This window comes from Ochlerotatus camptorhynchus, unplaced genomic scaffold, assembly GCF_037179485.1.
Source record: "Ochlerotatus camptorhynchus isolate MF236.1 unplaced genomic scaffold, CSIRO-AGI_Acam_v1.1 ptg000284l, whole genome shotgun sequence".
In the NCBI taxonomy this organism is placed as follows: domain Eukaryota; kingdom Metazoa; phylum Arthropoda; class Insecta; order Diptera; family Culicidae; genus Ochlerotatus; species Ochlerotatus camptorhynchus.
The window spans coordinates 7,871,172-7,894,188 of NW_027040773.1; the positions used below are offsets into that span (position 1 = coordinate 7,871,172).

Here is a 23,017-nt window from a genome sequence, read left to right on the forward strand (position 1 = left end):
AAAGCTAGCGATTTGCATTTGTATGATTAAAACCCTGCTAAATACGTTAAACATTGCTATCACTATGAGATTATATGTGTTTACTTGGAAATAGGAATAACTTTTCGGTCATCAAAACAAAACTTTATTTTCCTCGGATTGGTGCGAATGTTACTTACGACATAATGAAAATTTGCTCTTGAAATGACATATGTACTGTGATTATAACAAAACGTCCAACGTACTCCTGACAAGAGCAAAATGTCCTATGTAACATTTTTCACGTTTTCATAGAAAAAAAAAAAGCATGAAACGAGTAGATTATAATTCCAATTTCAATTTTACTATCGCATTTTACTATTAAAGATCTTAAAAATGTCAAAAGTTGATTTGGTTTAAAATAGTATCAAAAAAGATTTTGTCAATCTTCAACCTCGTTTTTCTCGAAAAAAGTGAAATGTTAGATACGACCTTTTGAAAAGTTAGGCGAGAAATCATTGGAAGAAAATAAATAAATGTGCTGCTCAAGTTAGGGGCGCTGCATTAATTATGTCACGCAAAATCGAGGAAAACATCTCTCCCTTTTGTCACGTTTTTCCTATACCTAATACATTGCTAGTCACAACATCTTAAACACCCCTTCTTCTTTAGAGAGTGACATAATATATGCATCACTACCCCGCAGATTGCAGACAAAGCCAACGTTTTACAGGCTTGATAATCACTATTACCATAGAGGTAACTCTAAGACTAGAAGGTCCCGAAATAACGTGCTCAACCTTTTGGCTCAGCTCTGGTACTCTCTTCGGTCCCAAGCTTATCGATTCACCCCTCGAAACATAGGAAAATCCACTAACCCCTCATTTTATCGGTCAAACTTTCATAGCGAATCAAAACAAACATAGTGTAGTACTAGAATTTCGACTAGAATGGGGTACGTTAATCGATTTGCTTGGGACCAATAGACTACTAAAGTGGTGAGCCAATTTAAAATCGTTAGTTTCGTATTGATTGTTGCTATTACTATCTTCTGTACGATTTTTTAAATCACCCGGAAGACAAAAATTAAAGTTTACAGTCTATAGGCCCTCTTTGATTAGTATTTTCATTTATTTATATTAGACCTTCATGATTGACTTGTCACGTAAATTTACATGACAGATTGCTAGTGCAATCTATTTGAAAATGTCATCTTGTTGCAAGTTACCCCGTTTGACGGTAGGTTTTTATAAAGATAACACTGCGGTCGGTCCATAAACTACGAAGATAGTTTATTAGTGATTTCAAACCCTCTGTGTAGACAATCGTTCATACACATTTTTAAAAAGATCCATGCATCGTAGACATTTACCAACCTCGCTCCCCTGAACTGTTTACGCTAAGGAGCGCTTAGCTATTAAATATTGAATCCAACAAAGGTTCCACTCATGTTTATGAATACGAAACTTCAACCCTGTCCTAGCAATCCAATTCGTTTTCCTAACCGAAATGTAACCCAAGTTTATCCAAGGAACGCACCGTCATCAAAAAATAGAGCAAAATCATAACAAAAGGCAAAAAAAAACTAATGACTTTTTCCTCCCTTCTACCCAGCACGTTCACCACCCAGCGAGAATATTATCTCCTCCCTGTAGCTTGGTTGATCACTTGAGATCCATTCTAATATTACGTAACAAAAAAGGCGAATTTTTCATCAGCCCCATCCGTTGGTAATGCACTTTTCCTACCTTACATATGACATGAATCGCAGGTTCGGACACCGCCCTTCTCCTTACATCTTATTGCGTTACGTAATATATGATCCTGCTCCTGCTGGGCGCAAATGGCCGAATCCTGACGGCAGTGTTCCTTCAAGCAGAGTTATCGTAACAAGTTGAGTCACGACGATAGTGCGACGCCTGCGACATTTCTCACCACTATAGTATAGAACCGACAAACGGAGCAAGAGAGATATATCTCACGCCATAAATTGTGGTACGGCATAAAAAGCAAATTATTAAAGAGCCTCTACCGACAGGGGAGGAATGAAAGGTATTCAACCGAACGGGTGGCCACGCGCCGGGGCTAAGTGGAAATGGAAGCAGAAAAGCAATAAATTGGGGGAATCCTCTTGACTTTCTGTGCGAGTGTTATATGCGCGCGGCCCGTTCCGGTGAGTAAGCCAAGACTACAAGAAGAGGAGTTTTTTTTCTTGTTTCATCCGACCGACATTCGACAAAGTTGCTCGAGCGCTTGGGTGTTCGTTCCAGGAGGTATCGCCTGCCAGAGGTTAATCACATAATTTAAGAGCACGCGGGGCGCCACCGGTCGACCGCTCCGACACACTGTTCGCACCTTTGTGAATTAGCATTGTAGAATTTTCCTCAACGAAGGTGAGTGAGGAGGGGATCGATTGTAAAATCGTTGAAGTCGGCGCCTGGTAGGTGTTGAAGTGCCATTCTGAAGGGCTCTTGAGGTCAGTCTGGGGCAGATTTGGAGAGGATTTCCGAAATATAGATAATAAGGTAAATGGTGAGCATTTCCCCTTAATGAGAGGGTGAAATGTTTCTGTTGATTACCGATAGATAGAGTTTCTCTTATTACATTCTCCCATCACCCAGTAATCAGTATGAAAATATAAACTTTAGTGATATAGATATCGTCACCATTTTATTTTTGTAGAAAAAAATGAGAAACTCTTTAACTGTTGCACGCAAATAAATTTCTTTTACATCCATAGTAAGGTTAGATATATTAAATCCTCTGCATACACCGAATCCGGAAATGCAAGATTCTTTTACAGATTGGCATGAAAAGTATGCAGAATTTGCAATGTTTCGGGACATGAACCGATTATGTTATGTGTTCACCGGAAGGTTTTTAAAATAATTTTGTTATTTTTTTTTTCGAGCAAAGTATGAGGAGATGAAAGTATAGAGTTGATAGTTCCGTTAGAGTACGGCATCGGCAGTGTGAAATTGTTTATATAGAAAGTAGAAAGCGAGCAAGGACAACTTTTTATGAATGAAGGTACAAATCGGTTTGATCATCTCTCTTTACCAAACTCCCCCGTTGGAGAGGGATGGTGAGGGGTATTCTGGCCAGTGGGGGGGGGGGGGATACCCCTCAACATTCCTCTCCAACGGGGGAGTTTGGTAAAAAGAGATGATCACACCGATTTGTACCTTCATTCATAAAAAGTTGTTCTTGCACGCTTTCTACTCTCTATTTAAACAATTCCACACTGCCGTACTCTAACGGAACTATAACTCTATACTTTTATCTCCTCATCTATCGTATACAAATTTCAACTCTAGTCTGTTATTTGAAATTAGCATCTTCAACTATGTAAATCGTTGACTTTAAGCAGAAGTAATATAAAACAAGCAGAGGCGTCGCGTGCTTCATTTGTTTACCTGTGCACCAAGCTTTGTTCGTTATAGTTTACTACCACATGTTAGTTTTTGTTTTATTTTTCAATGCTCCATGAATTCGAAGGACATATTCTCCGCCCAAGCAACACGGCTTGTCATAAAGAAGTTGAAAATACTTTGTAATGACTAACGCAAAGAATCACTAATACTTTAATATACATCATTTAATACATTTATACAACCTAAAAAGCGCAAGACGCGGAGCTTATACAACTAAATACTGGTCTTATAACATGTTTTGGAAACATCATAAAAACCAGCGACAAAAAAAAACAATAAAAAAAACTTGAGCATGGGATTGGATCACTGGTCCTTGGCGTGGTAGACTTGTTACTACCTAACTAGACCAACACCGCTTGATGAAAGGTTTGTTATAAGTATCTATCATCTTCTTGCCAATGGCATGAAAATTATTTTCTCGTTCAACTCGCCTTCGATCCGTCATGAAGACGTTTTGTTAGTAGTGGCACCGTCAATGTTTACGTCAATCTGGATTGATTTTGTATACGACAAGTTTTATAGTGGTATTAAAACAGTAAGATGCACGTTCAAATAACATTTAAGGATAAAAGCAAAAGAAAACTATTTTGGAAAATGTTGAATCAAAGAAGTATGAAGAAAACATCTTTAAACCTCATATATAACGTAGGATGTTTTCTGCATCTCTTATAATACATTTATACAACAATCCGTTCTAATTCTTTTTCAAAAAGATGTTTTATGTGTTACTTGGGTTCATCACTATATTAATCACTACCTAACGTAACATTTGAAGAACCTATCATCTTGTATAAACAAAACTTGTATGGCCCTTTTCGCGCTAACCGAAGTAGGAAGAATTGTAAAACTTAATTAATTCCAGCTGAACATTGCATTAGGTTCTAAGTAATATTGATCGATTCTCTTCGTCGACTTCCTATTTCGTTAATAATTTGAGCACATAACCAATTTCATAGTCCCTTGGGTAGCGAACTTGAATTAATCAACTCTTTATTCATCAGAACAACACAGAATGAACCAGGGGAAGCTCATAAGTTTTGACAGATGCACCGGCGCAACTATCGATAATTGAGAGATTCACAACTGAAAAGAGAGTAAGAGCAGGCTTTTGCGCTCTCTTTCTCCATTACTCTCTTTATCTGCAATCAGATATCCAAGTGCACAGCAAGAAATGCACACTTTGGGCACCCATACATCACAAATGTTCTTCTAATTTAAACTCACACATTCAAACCGGTCTGCAAGTATGATAACGTCCAAAGCGTACCAGACTGCTTTTTCCGTGTTGCTCCTGTTTGACGCGTGACTGCTGAAAGCTTCAATTACAACCAGTGGTGCAAACCGCCATGTATTGTGGAAAATTTGTGGTATGTTTCAAGAGGTGATAGAAGGTCTGCTTGGCTTACATCAGGCATTTGGCCATTCACAAACTTGCCACCCGCCACCACAAAAGAGCTCGCTTTTAGGTGCACTGTTTAACGAGTTTTGTCATGGTAGTGACATCGACATGGTTAGAAATCAATGCATTAGGGATTAGGCAGACCATCCCAACTGCATTTAACCCTTTTTGAAGCAAACCAAGGTCGAATTTTTAATTGAACCACACTATAAAATAGTGTATTCATAGTCACTTGTGGTCTGGAAGTACAGCTTTAATGTGACCATAAAATCAGCCCAAAATCCGGATTTTTGACGTAGGACTACGTCTTTGATTTCTATATGGGGGTACACTTTGTGAAAACCGAAAATGGAACATGTAACAAATTAAGAAAGATTTTGAACGTTAATAACTCAGCTGCCCCTGGTCCAATTTCAATAATTTTATCACCAATCGATCAGAAATATGGCTACGCATTGATAAAAATGCTTCCAAATGTTGATTTTCAACAAGAAACTATTGAAAAACTGGTAAATGTTTAGCATTGTCCAAAAGCGTCGAATTAACTAACAAATCCACCAATTACCTACATGCATATGCTGCTTCCCCAGCACAGTCGTCAGAGAGTAGTAAGTAGACGAAACAAGTCGAAGTGGCATTCGCCTCCGATCCTCGGGCGCGTGCGAATAGGGAGGATGGAATTGCGTAATACTTTACACACGCATCGCCATGTTCAGAACCAAACGCTAATTTTACGAGATAACCACCATCCGTCGTCTGGCTCGCCGTGGCGGTGTCTGACGTATCTCCGGTTTGATTTACGAGGTGTGCTGAAGGTGTTCCTGAAAAATGAGATCCGTGATGCTGTCACCTACACTAAACACGCCAAGCGTAAGCGGCCATGGATGTCATCTACGTTTTTGAAGTGACAGAGACGCACTCTGTTTGGTTTCGGAGGTTAAATCATCACCAACATTGGAAACAAAACGGCTCTTTTCAGGGCCACCAAGCTTATTACAGAAAAGAGTAGGAATAGAATTCATCTGCCTGTTTGTCCATATTCCGAACCACCGACCACACAAAATGCTCATGTAATCAAACTGGAAGCAGGGATACAAATTATTTTGATCAACCTTGATCAACTTTGAATCGCCACGGCCGGATATTTTCGATGGAAGAAGCAACAATCTAGCATCTACTTCGACGAAGACGTCAGGAAACATTTCTGGATCAACAATAGAATAGGGCCCATCAGCATTTGTAAACAAACCGTTCCAAAGCCTCACAAATCGAAGGCCGCTCACACAAACCAACACCAACATCTTGTAGGTAGAAGTTTCCCCTATCCGATGATGGTGTTGGTTTGTGTGGGTGGCCTTCGCTTTGTGAGTAAAGGGCTTTCGAACGGTTTGTTTACAAATGCTGATGGGCTCTTTTCTATTGTTGATCCAGATTTGTGAAGCCGAGTTATTTACGAAAGAGAGTGTCGATGAAGAGAATCGATCAATGTAGATAGGACCTATTGAAAAGTGACGCGAGATTTGTTTTCCGTACTGAGCTCCAATGCTACCGACGCCAGGGAGGCAGCTCCCAGAGATGTTATGCCTTAGAACATGCCGATGGCGCCGACTGAGATTGGACCCAGGCCTGCTGGGGTGAGAGGTAATCACGCTAACCACAGACGCCGATATCTATCACGGCGAATGAGAACGACCCAAATTTGAGTTTAGTTATCTCAGAAATAAGAAATAAAGTGCAGGAACTTAGCGATGAGTAAATTTGCCTCATGTTTTCCCAGGTTTTTCCAGGATTTTCCAGGGAAAAATTCCCGAATTTGAGAAAAGTAAAGATTGGATTCACTCAGTCTATTGGCACTACTCCGAGACTGAATAAAATTTTCGTCAATCTCCTCATTTTCTGGCAGATTTTTTAGGTTTTCCACACGAAATCATGAGACAAATTTACTCATCGCTGAGTTCCTACACTTTTGGAGATTATGAGTGAACTAAACTCAAATTTGGGTCGTTCTCATTCGCCGTGTACGCAAAAAGAAAATAGCCAGTGTCGCTACTTGATAGCAAACTACTCATAATGGGAGGAGTCTTTGTAGCTTTTATACCACTTGGTTGCACATCATTGTGCTTTAAGCTAAAAAATATAAAGCAGCGCTGCTGTCTGGTATCAGCTCATTGTCGCTTCGGACGGCGTGGTCAGCAATAGCAGCAGTAGGTCGTGGCTGGTCGTGGCAAAGGAGGTGCCAATCGTCATCGCAAATTCTTCGAGGTAACCACCATCCGTCATCTGGCTCGCCGTGGCAGTGTCTGACGTATCTCCGGTCTGATCTACGAGGTGTGCTGAAGGTGTTCGTGGAAAATTAGGTCCGTGATGCTGTCTCCTACTCTAAACACGCCAAACGTGAGTGGCCATGGATGTCCTCTTCAATAAAACGGCCCTTTTCAGGGCCACCAAGCTTACATCAGTAAAGAGTTGGAATAGAATTTATCTGTGCTTGTTTGTCCATATTCAGAACCACAAGCCCCCAACGACCACACAAACTTGGAAGCAGGGGTGCAAGTGATTTTGATTGATTCTCGTAATCAACTTTCTTTTTGAAAAAGATTACTACAAATTTGGATCGCCTACAATTCAAAAACGGAAAGAGTTGAGATAATAGATATTTCAGGCATAACATTTGATGACGGCACAAAAGCATTTGTAAACAAACCTTCTAAGGCCCTTAACACGCGAACCAAAGTACGCCCACGCAAACCAACAACATCATCGCATAGGGGCAACTATCACCTTTCCGAAAGTGGTATTGGTTTGCGTGGGCGTACTTTAGTTCGCGTGTAAAGGGCCTTAGAATGTTTGTTTACAAATGCTTTTGTGCCGTTATCAAATGTTATGCCTGATTTGATCAATTAAAAGAACTTAATGCTCTTCACATTTATTCCGTCCACTAGCGGTCCTACGTCAAGCTTCCGTTCGTGCCCCTAGGCACAGACCCTTCTACTTTTTATTCAAACGTAATATCTGTGCTTATGGTGTTGTTAGTTTACGTTGGCAAGGCGGTGGTTACAACAAACTCATCTTTCACAAAAGCAGTTGCATCGGTTTGAAAAGGTACGCTTAAAATCATCCTTAAGATTCGCCGGAAAATCTCCTAAATAAAGGAAATCAATCAATCAATCCTTTACATTTTCTCCACGTTCTATCTGCAGCATTATGTTAGTTTCTGGTACAGAAAATTACACCAACACGCTACAAATGTTCATTCCAAACATCCATTTAGATAGGTACACTGATAGGCAAAATAAAGTGCCCACCCCATCATTTTTTGAATTTCTCTCATTTATTTGGTTCAAATTAAAGTAAATACACTGTAGTATTTTTTATATCTTATTCTTTATATTCTTTTTAAGTTTCACTTATAGAATACCAGATAAAAAGAAGAGACTGACTCGAAGAAAAAAAAATCAAAATGGGTGTAAAAAAGAACAGTGACAAAAAAAAGTGCCCACTGCATTTTAACTCCAGAAAACATAAAATAAAGTAAAAGAATACCAGCCTAATAGTTAATGTGTCCTCCTTTGGCCTTCAGGACCAGCTGCAGGCGCTTCGGCATGCTCTCCACTAGATTCTTCAGGTGCTGTGGATCTAGTTCTTCCCAGGCGCGCTCCAGGGCTTCAAAATAGTTATTTTTATTGGTAACACCAGTTTTGTCAACCCTGGCATCGAGAATCGCCCACAAATTCTCGATGGGGTTGAGGTCCGGGCTTTGTGGAGGCCATTCCAGTGGTTTAATTCGACATGACCGGAAGAAAGACTTAGTCTTCTTGGCAGTATGCTTCGGATCGTTGTCCTGCTGGAATACGAATTTCTCCTCAAGGCCCGTCTGGATCAGCGAAACTTCCAGATTTTCCCGCAGGATGTCGATGTAGGAATCTGCCGTCATTATCCCGTCGATTTTCACCAGGCTTCCCACTCCACCCCACGAAAAGCACCCCCAGACCATCACATTTCCTCCTCCATGCTTCACCGTGCCTTGTATGTGGCGCTCCTGAAGCTCCTCACCCGATCTACACCACACACGAACCCGTCGCTTCCGGTTGAACAGTTCGAATTTTGATTCGTCCGTCCAGAGAACCGTTTTCCAGAACTCTAGGGGCTTATCAGCATGCTCCTTAGCAAACTTAAGCCGTTTGACTTTGTTTGCCTTGCTGATAAATGGGCGCTTCCGAGCAACTTTGCTGTTCAACCCCTGTGCTACGAGACGGCGACGAACAGTTCGACTGGAAACTGTTAGCTGAAGAGCCTCCTGGATCTCGCGGACAGTTACCTTCGGGTTCTTCTTCACTTCACGCATGATCTTGGTGTCCGTTCTCGCATCCGTTTTGCGCATCCTGCCTCTGCCAGGGCGATCCACCACTGATCCGAACGATTTCATTTTCTGCAGAATTTTCCCGACCGCTGTTTTGCTGATATTGTACTTCCTAGCGACAGACCGGTGCGATTCACCGTTTTGCACATCACGAACAACCAATTTTCGGATACACACGGGAATTGCTTTCGAAATCACTACGTCCTCCATTTTTTTCAACTGATTCAAATGCGATCACGTGTACAAATGCACCAGTTCCACCCGTTTGCTTCAATACATGTCAAACTTTCAAAACAAAAACAATCGAGGGGTTTTCCGATGGAAACTTATCGAAAACATACCGGTTTTTGAAGTGGGCACTTTTTTTTGTCACTGTTTTCTTTTTCAATCCAAATTGATTTTCTTTTACTTCAAGTAAAACTTTATATTTTCAGTATTCCATAGGTGTAACTTTAAAAGAATAATAAAGGTAAGACATCGAAACAGACTACGGTGTGTTTATTTGAATTTGAACCAAATAAATGAGAGAAATTTCAAAAATGATGGGGTGGGCACTTTATTTTGCCTATCAGTGTACATACAGATGATGTCATCGGTGAACCACTTTGACATCCATTACGGCAGTCACGTGCCCCCTACTTTGGCCTAATTAGCAATACATGATTACGTTAATAGACAATGTGCGTGCGTCAGGGACCCTAGTCGGTAATGGCTCGGTGGTGGGTTCGATTTCCGGTCCAGACGAGGAAATATTTCGGGCTAAACATTTTCTCGATTTCCCTGGACAAAGTATACAAATTCATGTATTGGTTGGCATAGAAAGCTCTCAATTAATAACTGCACAAGTGCATCTAGAACACTAAGTTGAGAGCCGGCAAAATGCTCGCAATAGAAGCGTAAACAGCTTAGAAGAAGACAAAGCGTGCGTACACAGGAACAGATCCTATCCGTGAAATAATAATAATCGATCCAAAGGGAGCGTGGTCCAAGCCAAAGAAACACCCGAAACCTCTTCATTTCCATCTCCCCTTCCGCTGACGCCACTATCATCATCCAAATCCAAGAGACCCAACCATTCCGTGTTCTTCAAACGTTAGTGCTAACTAGACTGGCCCACAAAAATAAAAGTTCTACACACTTAGAAATTCCTAATTTTAGACGTGACGGAATCCATCTTTGACATAAAGGATGAGACGTAAGCAAACATGTCATGTAAAATTAAGTACCCCGAGACTGAACTGCGTTACTCGACGAAAATTACGTTTGATTGAGCTGAATTTCGCGACTGACTGACTAAATTTTATGTCAAAATTGACGCTCGTATATGTTTTACTATGTGTGTAATTTTCGACGGGCCAACCTCTAGATTTGTGCTTTAAGGTGAGAAAACCATTCTTTGAAAGTTTTAGTTCATTTGGTTGGCGCTTTTAGTTTAAATTTTGTATGGGGATTTTGGATAAAATACATAAAAAAAATTACACTCCTACACTCTTATCGATAGTAAAAAAGTTTCTTGATTTTCGATTTGATTCAGATTTTCAAAACTTGTAGTTCAATGAGTTACAACTTTGCTAAAGGCTGCAGAGGCCGGTTAATTTTATTGAAATATTCGCTTCTTAATGTATATGAACATTTTGTATATGAATCGCAGTAGGTCACGCTTGAAAACTGACGTGTTTTTCTTTTTCTGCGTAATTTTCGTCAGCGGATTAAACATTGTTTGCTTTAAATTTGTTAATTTGTGTGCTGAAATTTAAATTCAACTGTTAATAAAGTTATTATTTAGCGATATATCGTGTTTTGCCTGTGTTTGCCTTGAGTGATTCGGTTGACCTTGAATCTAACCTCCAAAATCTAAGACGCAGCTTCAGTTCCATTGTTCGATGTCGGTTTTCATTGCCTCCCGGGAGCCCGATTCTCCGAATCTCTATTGAGAGATTCGTCACCGTGGGTGAGCTTGGACCCGGTCCGGTTGGTGAACGTGCTGATAATAATATACCCGTCGCGAGTTTCGGTGGTGATTCGGTGGCTGATGTTGCCGTGAATCAGCAAGTTTTCCGCTTACAAAAGTGCTCAGCAACTGGTCTCTCACCGGTTTCGGAGAGTAGGAGCAATCTGAAAGATGCCTCGACTGGACGGGTGGTAGCTGGTGACCGCGAAAGGTTCCTGAAGAAAGCACTAGAAGTGAATCTCCTTCCTGGCAATGCAAGAAAATTTGTGTTCGTCGAATGAAGTATTAATTAACATGGTGAGACTAGTTCAAGTCCTTTTTACAAATAAAAAAACATATACTAAATACATACATGCGGGGCTTATAGTAGGTGAAAGTAACCTCGGAATGGACGTGACTCTCCAGATATTCTGAAATGGGTTGCTGGATCTGCAATAGAGCTATCAACTTCTAATTCCCGGACTAAAGCTGTCTAAATGACCATCAATGCGGCATTGTAGAGAGAGTTCTTCCATAATAACACTGCCGGTCAGTGGTGGGGATTAGAGGGAATACACACACACATAAACACATATGAGCATTTTGTGTTTGAAAATTTCAACCAAATCTCCTATATAAATAATAAACGAAAAGCACCAGCCCGTGTTACGTCGAAAACAGCTGAAACATTATGAAACAGCTGAAACAATATTACCTTTTATTTTTTAGTGGTAATCTAGTTGATATGTTTTATGTTATAAGCTGCCTGTATTTTGTTGCTATATACGAGCATAATACACCTAATTAATTAATATCTCCATAATACTAACTTAAATCATGATGCTGTCTTCAGCAAAGTTTTTTTCTTATAGACTAAGCTACATGTGCTGAAATTCTGAGCTTAAAAGAGATTGCTGAACCAGTTTTATGCACGAAAGAGTGAAGGGATGTTATTTCTCCATACATTTCGAAAAAAAATCTCCATTCAAACTTTAAGCCAAACGCGCCAGCACAAATTTGGGGGTTGACCCGTTGAAAAAATGATAAACAAATCTCCCATATAAATGTGAGCCAGTCTAGTGCGTACCTATCCAAGTACAAGAGTTGATAACATTTCATCCCAACGCTCATCCGAAATTCAGTGCTCGCCTTGAAATTACCTCGACAATTTACATAAATTAGAATTTTCAAATATTCATTTAATTGAAAATTCCAATCCAACTGTGGCTGCTGGCTGGTCCACTTTCGAACTGCACAGGTGGCAACTGAAAGAGGTTACTTTCAGAACGAAACGCGCGCTAGGACGGTTTTCCTCGCAATTTTGATTTTGATCCACAACCGACCGACACTGCACTGGCATTCTCTAATAGCACTCCGGCGATGATTACAAATACTTTACATTACCTCCCCTCCTCCTAGAAGTGGTTTGTTGTATACCTGTCTGAGAGATTGGTATGTTCTCGGAGTAGTTGGGAATTCTTTATTCCAACTATGTTTTGAATAGTTTTCCCGGTCGGATGGATACATACCGCAAAATTTTCATCGACAGGTTTGGAATGAGGTCCGAATGGGCAGATGTGAACCGGATGAGGTAGTCAGAGTGTGGTGAAAGTGAACATTCTTCGGTTAGGCTGGTACTGGTTCGATGGTTTTGATAATAATCGTGCATTGCATGGCCTTCTGATAGCCTAGTCGATGAGTTGAAGGGTCCATACATTTCAGGGGCCACATTCAGGTCACGAGTCAAGACTCCATATTATTCTTATGGGTTAATGCGCCATTTCATCGCAAACGCATATTTCTGTTTTGTCGATTAGAAAACATTAATAATATCAATGATTTCACCGTGCACAAATCAATAATATGTTTGTTCTGATGCGTTAGATCATGACCTTCAACACAAAGCGTATTATGAATATTTTCACTCATTGAGTACTTTGTCTTTCTTGGTAGAATTATTAAACAGTTGTTTCAATTTGGCATACTTTCCTGATGAATGGAAAATGCAAAAGTTGTTACAATTTTTACGCCGGATAAAAACCAGCTGAAGCTTCTAGCAACCGTCCAATAAGTTTGCTTTCTTCAATAAGCAAACACTTTTTCGATCTTGAGTATGGCTTATTTTGCTATTTTTGAAGGGGGGTGACATAAAATAAAAATATAATTTACATCAGCCTAATAATGATAATAAAAAGGAAAACAGTTACATTTTTGGATGTTTCAAATGTATCTTAAAACAAATTTAACTAGCATAACATGCCAAATCATGTTGCTAGAACTAAATGTACGTTCCAAATGTTGAATGAACCGACAACTGGAGAACCAACTGGAGTGTTTATTCGTAAGCATATTTCCAGATTTCATAATCGATTTCAATACAGAGCAAAAGCAAACCCAGGTCTGTGAACATCTGCACCTCATTACATTTCATCGTTATAGTGCAATTTGTGCTGGCTAAACTAAACATCTTTTTCTATTTCTGGCATACATTCTCCAAACTGACAATACTACAAGTTGGACCCTTTCTAAACAATTGGATTTTTTAAACAGCAGAACATGAACATAGATGAACATGGGAAGTGTTGGAAGTAACATCATATCCATATACCATTAGGGTAAGTGTACCCAATATGGCATCTGTTACGATGTGTCTCTGTTATGATTCACAGAAGTCCCATAAACCACATTGGAAACGCACCACAAATGTTGCCGATTTGAGAAACAACCACCATTGGTACACTTACCCTATGCCGATCTGCATGCGTGCGGGTAAGCACATGGTAATGATTTTATTATAAACCCTTCCGGCGGCCATGGTAGGTCACTGCGCCTCGCCAGTCACGCCTTTTGCTTTCACTGCTCCGTACAAAAGGTTCGTTTGTCTTTGCGGTTCATTGCGAATGGATTCTAATGCCTGCCCCGAGAGGACACGCATTCCATGTACCCTTTGTGGCGGTGAATATTTTGGGGTTCACGATTAAAATTTGTCAGCCAGTGCCCCTATCCCGAGCACGGCTGAGAGCGAACGACGCAAGCATGTGGAAAAGTAACTGAAGCACAACTGAAGAGCTGCGGCAACGGCAACGACAACCGAGGGACTTAAAGAGCTGGGCTTGTACGTCTATCGATTCACTGAAAATTGAAAAGAAAATATCCTTCGTGGAAGGCTACTTCTGATGCGACCTGGGATGGGATGATAGAAACGTGTGAGCGACAGATTTGCTTGCGGCTTACGGAATCATTTATTCTAGGAACGCTAAGGAGACATAACTGAAATTCATAGTTCTGCTTGTCAAAATTGGAAGCGAGATATCGATGTTTTTCTCAAAAGAAAAAGAAAGATGGCATAGGTTTGCAAGATTTTCTTCGATTTATTCACTAAGCAATGCAGTTTGACCGTTCTTATGCCAAAGGTAATTGTGAAGAAGTTTTTTTTTTAATCTCTTGCGTAGGATATATAACCATCAAACTGGTCATTTTAAAATATTAAGTTATAAGCGACTAATATAAAGTTTGGAATCCCTGTATAAAACTGACATTGCAAAAAGGGCGACAAGCGAGCATATAGCCATCACAAATTAAATGTTATATTCTTATTACTAATGATGTTTTCTGATTATATACTCATTCAAAGTTGCATATTTCAAGAACTAAATTATTTGAGTTTCACGCAATTTCTTCTACATTCAACGAGGATTCTCAAAGTAACCCCAAATCAAAAAACTGATGTTCGGTCACAAGAATTAAAAAATAGTGCTAATGATTTAATTTCCGTCAAGCTTTTTTTTTGTATATTAATTTATTTGATAAGGCTCAACCGAATTAACTTAACAGAGCCGAGGATTCATGGTCACTATACAATACATCTTAAAGCTATAGTCAAAAGGTACAACACAATAAACACTTTATCTTCCGCTATCCAAAAAGCCTCCTCCATCAGAACTGGAGCCGCTTCCAGTAGTTTCATTGTATGGCAAATTGTTGTACGCCAACGAGGGTCAGAGCGCGTCCATTGCAGCAATGGACGCAAAACGTGGTTAGCACTCACACAATCATCACGAAACGGTTGCTTTCCAAAGTCGACGACGCATCGACCGAAAGAACTGCTGATGAAGAACAATGAGGAGAACCACACAATGGTTGCTGCCGAGTAAACAGACGATCGCGTAGCACACATCGAGAGTGGCCTGCTTTTGTCGACAGCCGAGTGAACACTGATCCGTCAAGCTTATTACCAACGAATTGACTCAAGGATCATCAGTACTTGTTAAAAAAAAAAAAAAACAAAATTTGAAAAAAAAAATGCTGTAAAAAATATTTATAATATACTTCAAAAAACTATCCAAAAAACTGTTGCGATTGATTCCCACACCCAATTACTGATTCGGTTGAGAAATGTTCGTAGACGCCAGTTTCAGAGGACTGGAGTTTCGGGCGTGTTTTCCAGAATCTGGACGACCGCTCCAGACCATTCTGCAAGGTAGCCAAGGTCCTGAAAACTCATCCCAAACCCGTTCCATCTCTCAGAGTCGAAAATGATGACGATCGGCTCTTAATCACCTCACAGGAGAAAGAAAATGCGATCGGCGGACATTTCGCTTCATCGCATTTGCTTGGCTCGACTATCCAAAGTCCGCTCGAAGATCAGGTTGCACAATGCGTTCAAAACCTAGATGCCTTCCCTTGTGTCGTGCTTCCGGCGGATATGATTACAGTGCAACAGATTTGCTCAGCGCTGAAATGCACCAAGAACATGAAGGCTCCAGGGTTTGACGGTATATTCAATTTGATCTTGAAGAGACTCAGCATGAAAGTGCAGTCTCTTCTAACCGCTATCTTCAACAGATGTTTGGAACTGCACTACTTTCCAAGCATCTGGAAAGTAGCTAAAATCATACCAATCCGCAAACCCGGTAAGGATCCAACATTGCCTTCAAGCTACAGACCAATCAGCGCTGAGAAAATTATTCGAGAAACTCATTCTCAATCGTTTGCTCAAGTTTGTCGAGGAAAATAACATTCTCCTTCCGGAACAGCTCGGGTTCAGAAAGGGCACTCCATCAATCACCAGCTAGTACGGGTGATGAATAACATCAGAAGTAACAAAGCTGTATCCAAGTCCACAGCCATGGCCTTGTTAGACGTTGAAAAGGCGTTTGACAATGTTTGGCATGACGGACTTGTGTACAAGCTTTGTAACTTCAACTTCCCATTACATCTGGTTAAAATCACCCGTAACTACTTCCAGCAAAGGTCGTTTAAGGTATCATTGAATGGTTATCTTTCGAACACGTTTTCCATCCCAGAAGGAGTCTCACAAGGCAGTCTGCTCGGCCCCTTGCTCTACAGCATTTACACTTCCGACATTCCTCCCCTCGGAGACGGTTGCGTGTTTTTCCTGTTCGCAGATGATACCGCAATAGCCGTCAAAGGAAGGATACCTCGCGAAATAACGAACAAACTTCAACGATACCTTAACGCCTTTGCTGATTATGCCACCACGTGGAAAATCAAAATCAATGCCTCACAAGTGATCATGTTCCTCCATCGGCATACGCCCAATCTGAAACCGGCTCCATCGTGTAATGTAATCATGGATGGCACAAGGGTTGAGTGGTCTGCCGAAGTAACTTATCTCGGGATGTTGTTCGATGAAAAGCTCCTCTTCCGTTCGCATGTAGAGAAAACTGTAGTCAAGGTGTCTGTATCCGCTGATATGCCGTAGATCCCACCTCTCAAAGGTGAACAAACGCGTGCAACTATTCTTTCAACGGCGCCGGTGGTGTAGTGGTAAGCGTGATTACCTCTCACCCCAGCAGGCCTGGGTTCAATCCCAGTCGGCGCCGCCGGGATGTTCTGAGGCATAACATCTCTGATCACGCCTTCCTTCGGATGGGAAGTAAAGCCGTTGGTCCCCGGTTCATGAGTTGATGGGTCGATAGGTAGGGTCCAGGTGTGGGAGCTGCCTTCCTGGCACGTCGGTAGCATTGGTGCTCATCACGGAAAACAAGATCGACGGAAAAAACAAACCAAGGAAAAAAAAGAAAAACTATTCTTTCAATGCAGCAGCAAGGCCAGGGTAGTATACTATGTCACAATACGTGAACATTGGCATTATCACTGCTTGCACTAGCTTGAGACGAACTGCTTGTGACAGCACCGGCCCAAAACGATGAAACTTTCGCAGGGTGTTGTACGCCATGAGGGTTATTTCGTTGACGTGCTCTTTCCACCTCAAGTTGTTGTCCAATTTCAGGCCCAGATTGAGGACCTTGGTGCTGAGGGCAATCGTTTCACCGCAGAATATAATGTTACATCTCGGAATTACATGGCCGTTTTTGCAGAGGAAACAGTCCGTTCTCCACTGCTCAGTTATATATTGACACCAGATCGTCGTTGATTGCTTGCACCAACCTATCCACATCTTCGATAGGACCAGACATATAAATCTGAAGGTCGTCAACGTACAAGTGGCATTCACATTTCAGCCTGGAAAGTAGGCTGTTGATATACATGCTGAGCAATATTGCGCTGAGACACGACTCTTGGGGAGTACCATCGAAAAGTGTTCTATCTGCGGATATTCTATTTCCATGTCTAACATCTTGGCTCCTGTTCCCAAGGATGGATTCGATAAGCTGAACCGCATAGTCGTCGAAACCAAACTCCATACGAAGTTTTTGCTGCAACTTAGTGTGCTTCGAACAATTAAAGGCCAGGGAAAAGTCCACAAGAACCATCACAGTACAAAAGTTGCAATCGAAGTTGTTGTAAATATCATGCAAAACCTTGTCATTGCAGTTGTGGTACTATGGAATATTCTGTAGCCGGACTGATGTTTGACGAGAAGATGTGGGTCGGTTGCTTTTAGGAAACCTGTGATCTGGACAAGTAGAATCTTCTCCAGAACCTTCGAGATTGCCGGTAGCACGCTGATGGGCCTAAAGTCTTTCGTTTTAGATGCGTTGGATGTTTTAGGCAGTAGTGTGACGATAGCTCTTTTCCAGATAGCAGGGAAGCTTCTTGCATCAACTATTGCGTTTGTTTATTTTATTTGTTTATTTGTTATGTTTGCATCACCAGACTATAAATAGTCCCAATGATGTGTTGTAAAAAAAAAGTACAGATTATACAAGACTACATATACAACAGTTACAAACGAAAATAGCTAGGAAAGCATTGTCAAGTTACTAAATATGTATAAGTCTTAAATTGTACACCTAGCTGTTGGGCGTCAAGTGCCTTCGGTCAGCAAAAAAGGCAGAGAATCTTCGGCGAAGCATATTCCATGTCAAGTGGAAATCGAACATCGACGTTACTCGGTTGAACACTCGCTGCAAGCAATAGCGCTCCCTAAGCTATAATTATCTTATCTTATCTTTCTTTATTAAAGAGACTTTCAGCCATAGGCTGGTTCATCTCTGAGCTATAATTAGTTCGAAGAAGTGGAAGTCTCAGCATAAGACTGTTGCGTAGTGATCGAGGTTGAACATTAATCTTCACTTGTTGCAGAATTGCTTCGCAGTCGACTCTTCCTTGCAGAGTAACGGCGACTGTTAAGCCTCTGAAAACATCTCTTCTGATACGTAACGGCTCGACATTGATCAATTGGCAGCGATTCTCGTAGCTTGGAAGAAGAAGTGGGTATCTCCAAGGCAGCTTAAGAAGCGCGAAGCGAAGAAAACATCGTTGCACAGATTCAATTCGCTTGGCCCCATTATTGTAGTTCGGGTTCCAGACTGCAGAGCAGTATTCCAACGTAGATCGTACGAGAGAGCAATAGAGCGATTTCAAGCAGTAAATGTCTGTGAAGTTCTTAGTAATCTTAAAGACAAAGCCAAGAGTTCTGGACGCTTTGTCGACGGCATACGATATATGGTGTGAGTATGTCAACTTTGAGTCTAGAAAAACGCCTAAGTCTTTCACGCAATGCACCCGTTCAATAGTCGTGCCTAGTAGCTTGTAGTTGAAAATAATCGGTTGTTTCTTGCGTGAGAAAGTAATAACTGGACACTTAGCTGGGTTAGACTACACCAGTCAGCAAAGATGTCAATCTGATTTTGGAGAGAACGGCAATCGGCGAGTGAGCGGATGAGCAGAAAAACTTTCAGATTGTCTGCAAACGATAATCGTGGCCCTGTGCTAACATGGTGAAAGTCGTTGAGGTAAAGGAGAAATACCAATGGTCCCAGATGGCTACCCTGAGGTATACCGGACTTTGCGCAGAAGCTTGCTGAGCGACAAGTACCCAAAATTACTGTCAATTGGCACTCCGTGAGGTATGAACGAAACCATCTCAAAAGATTTCCACCGATCCTAAGCCGATCGCAGTTTCGTGGTTCATCTTATCGAAGGCTGCCGTAAGATCTGTGTAGATAACGTCCGTTAGGGTTCGAGCAATCAAACTGTCTGTGATGTAAGAAGTTAGGCACAGCAGGTTCGTAGTTGTGGAACGCCTAGTTATGAATCCGTGTTGATCTATACTTAGATATTGCTTTCAATGCGCATTTAGGGACTCTGTAACAACCAATTCAAAAAGTTTTGATACAGCACTCAGTGACGTGATTCCCCGGTAGTTGTTTACGTCACGTTTGCTTCCCTTTTTATGAACAGGAAACGTATCCGCAGTCTTCCAGCAAGACGGAAAGATGCCGCTGGAATAAGCGGCGCAGTGGATCTAAAAGACAAGTGATGTTTCTTTTTAACAATAATCGACGGAACACCATCGGGTCCAGCCTTAGCTGAAGTCTTAAGTTTAGATGCTGCTCTAGAAATCGTATCTGTAGTGGCTTCGACCATGCTGAGTGTTTGGTTGACCAAAGGAACATAACTGGCCGCGGAAGTAATGAGATTAGCGCAGAGTTGCTCATCTTCAAACACAATAGCAAATTTGGCTGAGAACAGGTTGCAAATGCCTTGTTGATTGCCAGCAGTTTCACCATTAAAAATCATGGAAGAGGGTAAGCCGACTTCCCTGAGTTGCTCATTTACGAAGTTCCAGAAGGATTTCAGGTGTGATTTTAGCCGCCGTTGAATCCTCCTTTGATAGCGTTGAAAACAGAGACGACTTAACCGCTTATACTCGTGGTGGAGTCTGACATAATAGCATTTCAGCGGCAGTGTGCGGAGTTTAGTAAATCTTCTGAGAGCAGCCTTCTTAGTTCTTTTCAACGAGCGAAGATCTTTCGTCATCCACGGGACGCGAGAGTCGATATGGATGATCTTTTTGGAAACATGTCTGTCGATGACATATGCCAAGACGTGAGAAAAGGTTTGTGCAGCAATGCTGCTCCCAATCTAGGTTAGACAGCACATGGACAATTCTGCGATGGTCAGCTATACGGAAGTCATATGATACAACGTTTGGAGTGCTGGTGAAATCATGGACAATTATTTTCGATCACGATAACTAAAGCAGGGTGATGATGCACTTCCTTGACTAAAGGTTCGGGTGCCGTGGAGAGGAAAGGAGCTGTATCACGAGCACTCACAAAGCAGAGATCCAGGGTGCGGTTGTTTTCATTCAACAGGCCATTGATTTGTGACAGAATTGCGGTACTATAACTGTCCAGGAGATGGATGGTTCCTACGTGGAAAGATGAACGCTCGTGATCAGGACAAAAGAAACCACTATGGGTTGGAGTCCATGCAATGCCCGGTAGGTTAAAATCACCAAGAACAATCCCCCCTATTCTGCGAGTCACGTGACTCTCTGTCACCGGTGAGGTGACAATAGTCACCTCGTGTGAGGTGACTCTCCATTTGATTTGCACGGAGAGTCACCTCACACGAGGTGACAATTGTCACCTCACCGGTGACAGAGAGTCACGTGACTCGCAGAATTAGGGGGAATAACTTTGTCGGAAGGGCCTGCTTTGTCTGAAGCGACCAAGACGGATCGACAATGTGCGTCAATAAGCTCCAAGTCACGGGTTCGATCTGGAGGGATGTAAACTGTACAGAGAAGCAATTGACGATCACCAAGTTGAATAGCCGCCCACACTTGTTCAAGCGTGTTCCAGGAATCCTCGATAACTTCTGCTTTCAGCTTAGAATTAACTGCGATAAGGACGCCTCCCCCAGTAGTTTTCCTACTATTATTCGTATTTCGATCGCAGCGAAATATTTCGTAGTCAGCACCAAAGACATAGTTTGAAATGGTTCGATAATTGAGCCATGTTTCGGTCAAAACTAAAATGTCGTAACAGTGATCCATGACGGCCAGATGATAATCTTCCACGAGGCCGTTCATACCGCCAACGTTCTGGTAGTAAATCGTTATGTCCGACCTCCGCTGTTCGGGAACAATGGAAGGTTCAGCGTATAGTTGCATTTGGGAGCTGATAGATGTCACTTGACGGAGGAAAGATGTTCGAGTAGGGCCGCTGGAAACTTTCAGGCGATAATATATTCGTCGGTTGATCATACTTGCCAATAGCAGGAATGTGGAAGACCCCTTCTCCCATCTCAAACGCAGGGTCGGGACGACTGCTGGTCGCTGGCAGGAGGGGCTCGATGGGGGTGATGAGTGGAATAGGGGCTTCCTCAGGGCAGCGTTAAACAGGTTCACTGATAATGGTAGAATTAAGGGATACAGCATTTTAACCAAGGGATGCTGTCGGATCCGGTGGCGCTAGTACTAATCTCGAAGATTTTCATTGCTACGCTCGCAGCATCGGTGTCCCGACCCTGAAACGTTTGAAATCTGATCTGTGTCTGACATCATCGGCACTACAGTGTTCCACGGCTACATAAACGGATTGTCCTGCTGACAGTTGCTGGTGACCTTAGACAAAAAAAAACTGGTTCAAGAGTATTACTTCGGTCGCATCTTCTTGGTGTGGCTGTATCGGACGATTGGATGTTGGAGGTTCAAGAGATTTATTTTTTTCGTAACTGCCGCTTCATCGGGGATCCAGCGTTTTTGCGAGGGGTACAACTTTATTGTTGCTGTACATTACTTGGTATAACGTGATCCCTGATGGAAATCTCTGAGAATTAGCATAATTTTTAAAACTTTTTCTAGAATTTAACTTAGAGGAGTAGAAACACCAGCTCTTAATTCTATCGATGAAAAAACAAACGCGGAAAGCACACACACACGTCAATTGACTGGCTGCCAGGATTCGTGGTTATAATGAATAGTTCGGCAGTCCAAGAATATCAGAACTTCCATCCCTTCTCCGAACAATAATGGGCTTGGTGCACAGCACAGGTGGTGATAAATGTGTAGAACACACGGACAGAATACGATCCGACAATAATACGTTTTTTGACGGTGCACGGTTACTTTCGCTTCACTCTAGAGGAGTCGTATTTGAATATTTGTCTATCACCAATTAAAACTATTTATTTGAACAGAAGTTTTAGCCGAAAAAGCTAAAAAATATGACTGTTTACGCAGTAGTACTTTCAATGATAATTATCTCTGATTATGTTCGGGTTTCTCTTGTAAAGTTTGGTCCCTGAGCGCCACGGCTGGTACGATCTCGTTTGTTATCCATGGAGTACGCTGATCACGAGCGAAAATTGCTATTTGCGGAGCATGCCGTTCTAGAAGACGTTGTAGCTCGGTCGTTACCAGCTCGGCATTCAAGTTGATATCCCTGCATTCGAAGATAGCTTGATGGTTTCTGGATTGAAAATTCACTTGGAGGTGTACTGGATCCACTCTTCGAAAGTTTCAGAATACTACTCTATGTGGGGTGAGTTTTCTTACGCGTGTGTCCACAGTAAGATAAATGATCTCGTAGTCACAATTGATTGTGGGAGTCTGTCACTAGAAGTTCGATTGTCGTAGCTGTGTAGTCAGCTGCGATGTTGTAAGACCACTGGTTCACAACAACATTGACGTTAAAATTTCCTACGATGTAAATTCTGTCGAAGTTGACTTCAAGCAAACCCAGTATTTCTTCCAGATAATAAGCACATGAGTT

At 41.6% G+C, this 23,017-nt stretch overlaps 1 protein-coding gene across 7 annotated transcripts in view; it reads right to left on the reverse strand.

The window, feature by feature from the left end:
• Positions 1-23,017, reverse strand: part of Lar (tyrosine-protein phosphatase Lar) — a 571,867-nt gene that overhangs the window by 523,024 nt on the left and 25,826 nt on the right. The window lies entirely within an intron of this gene.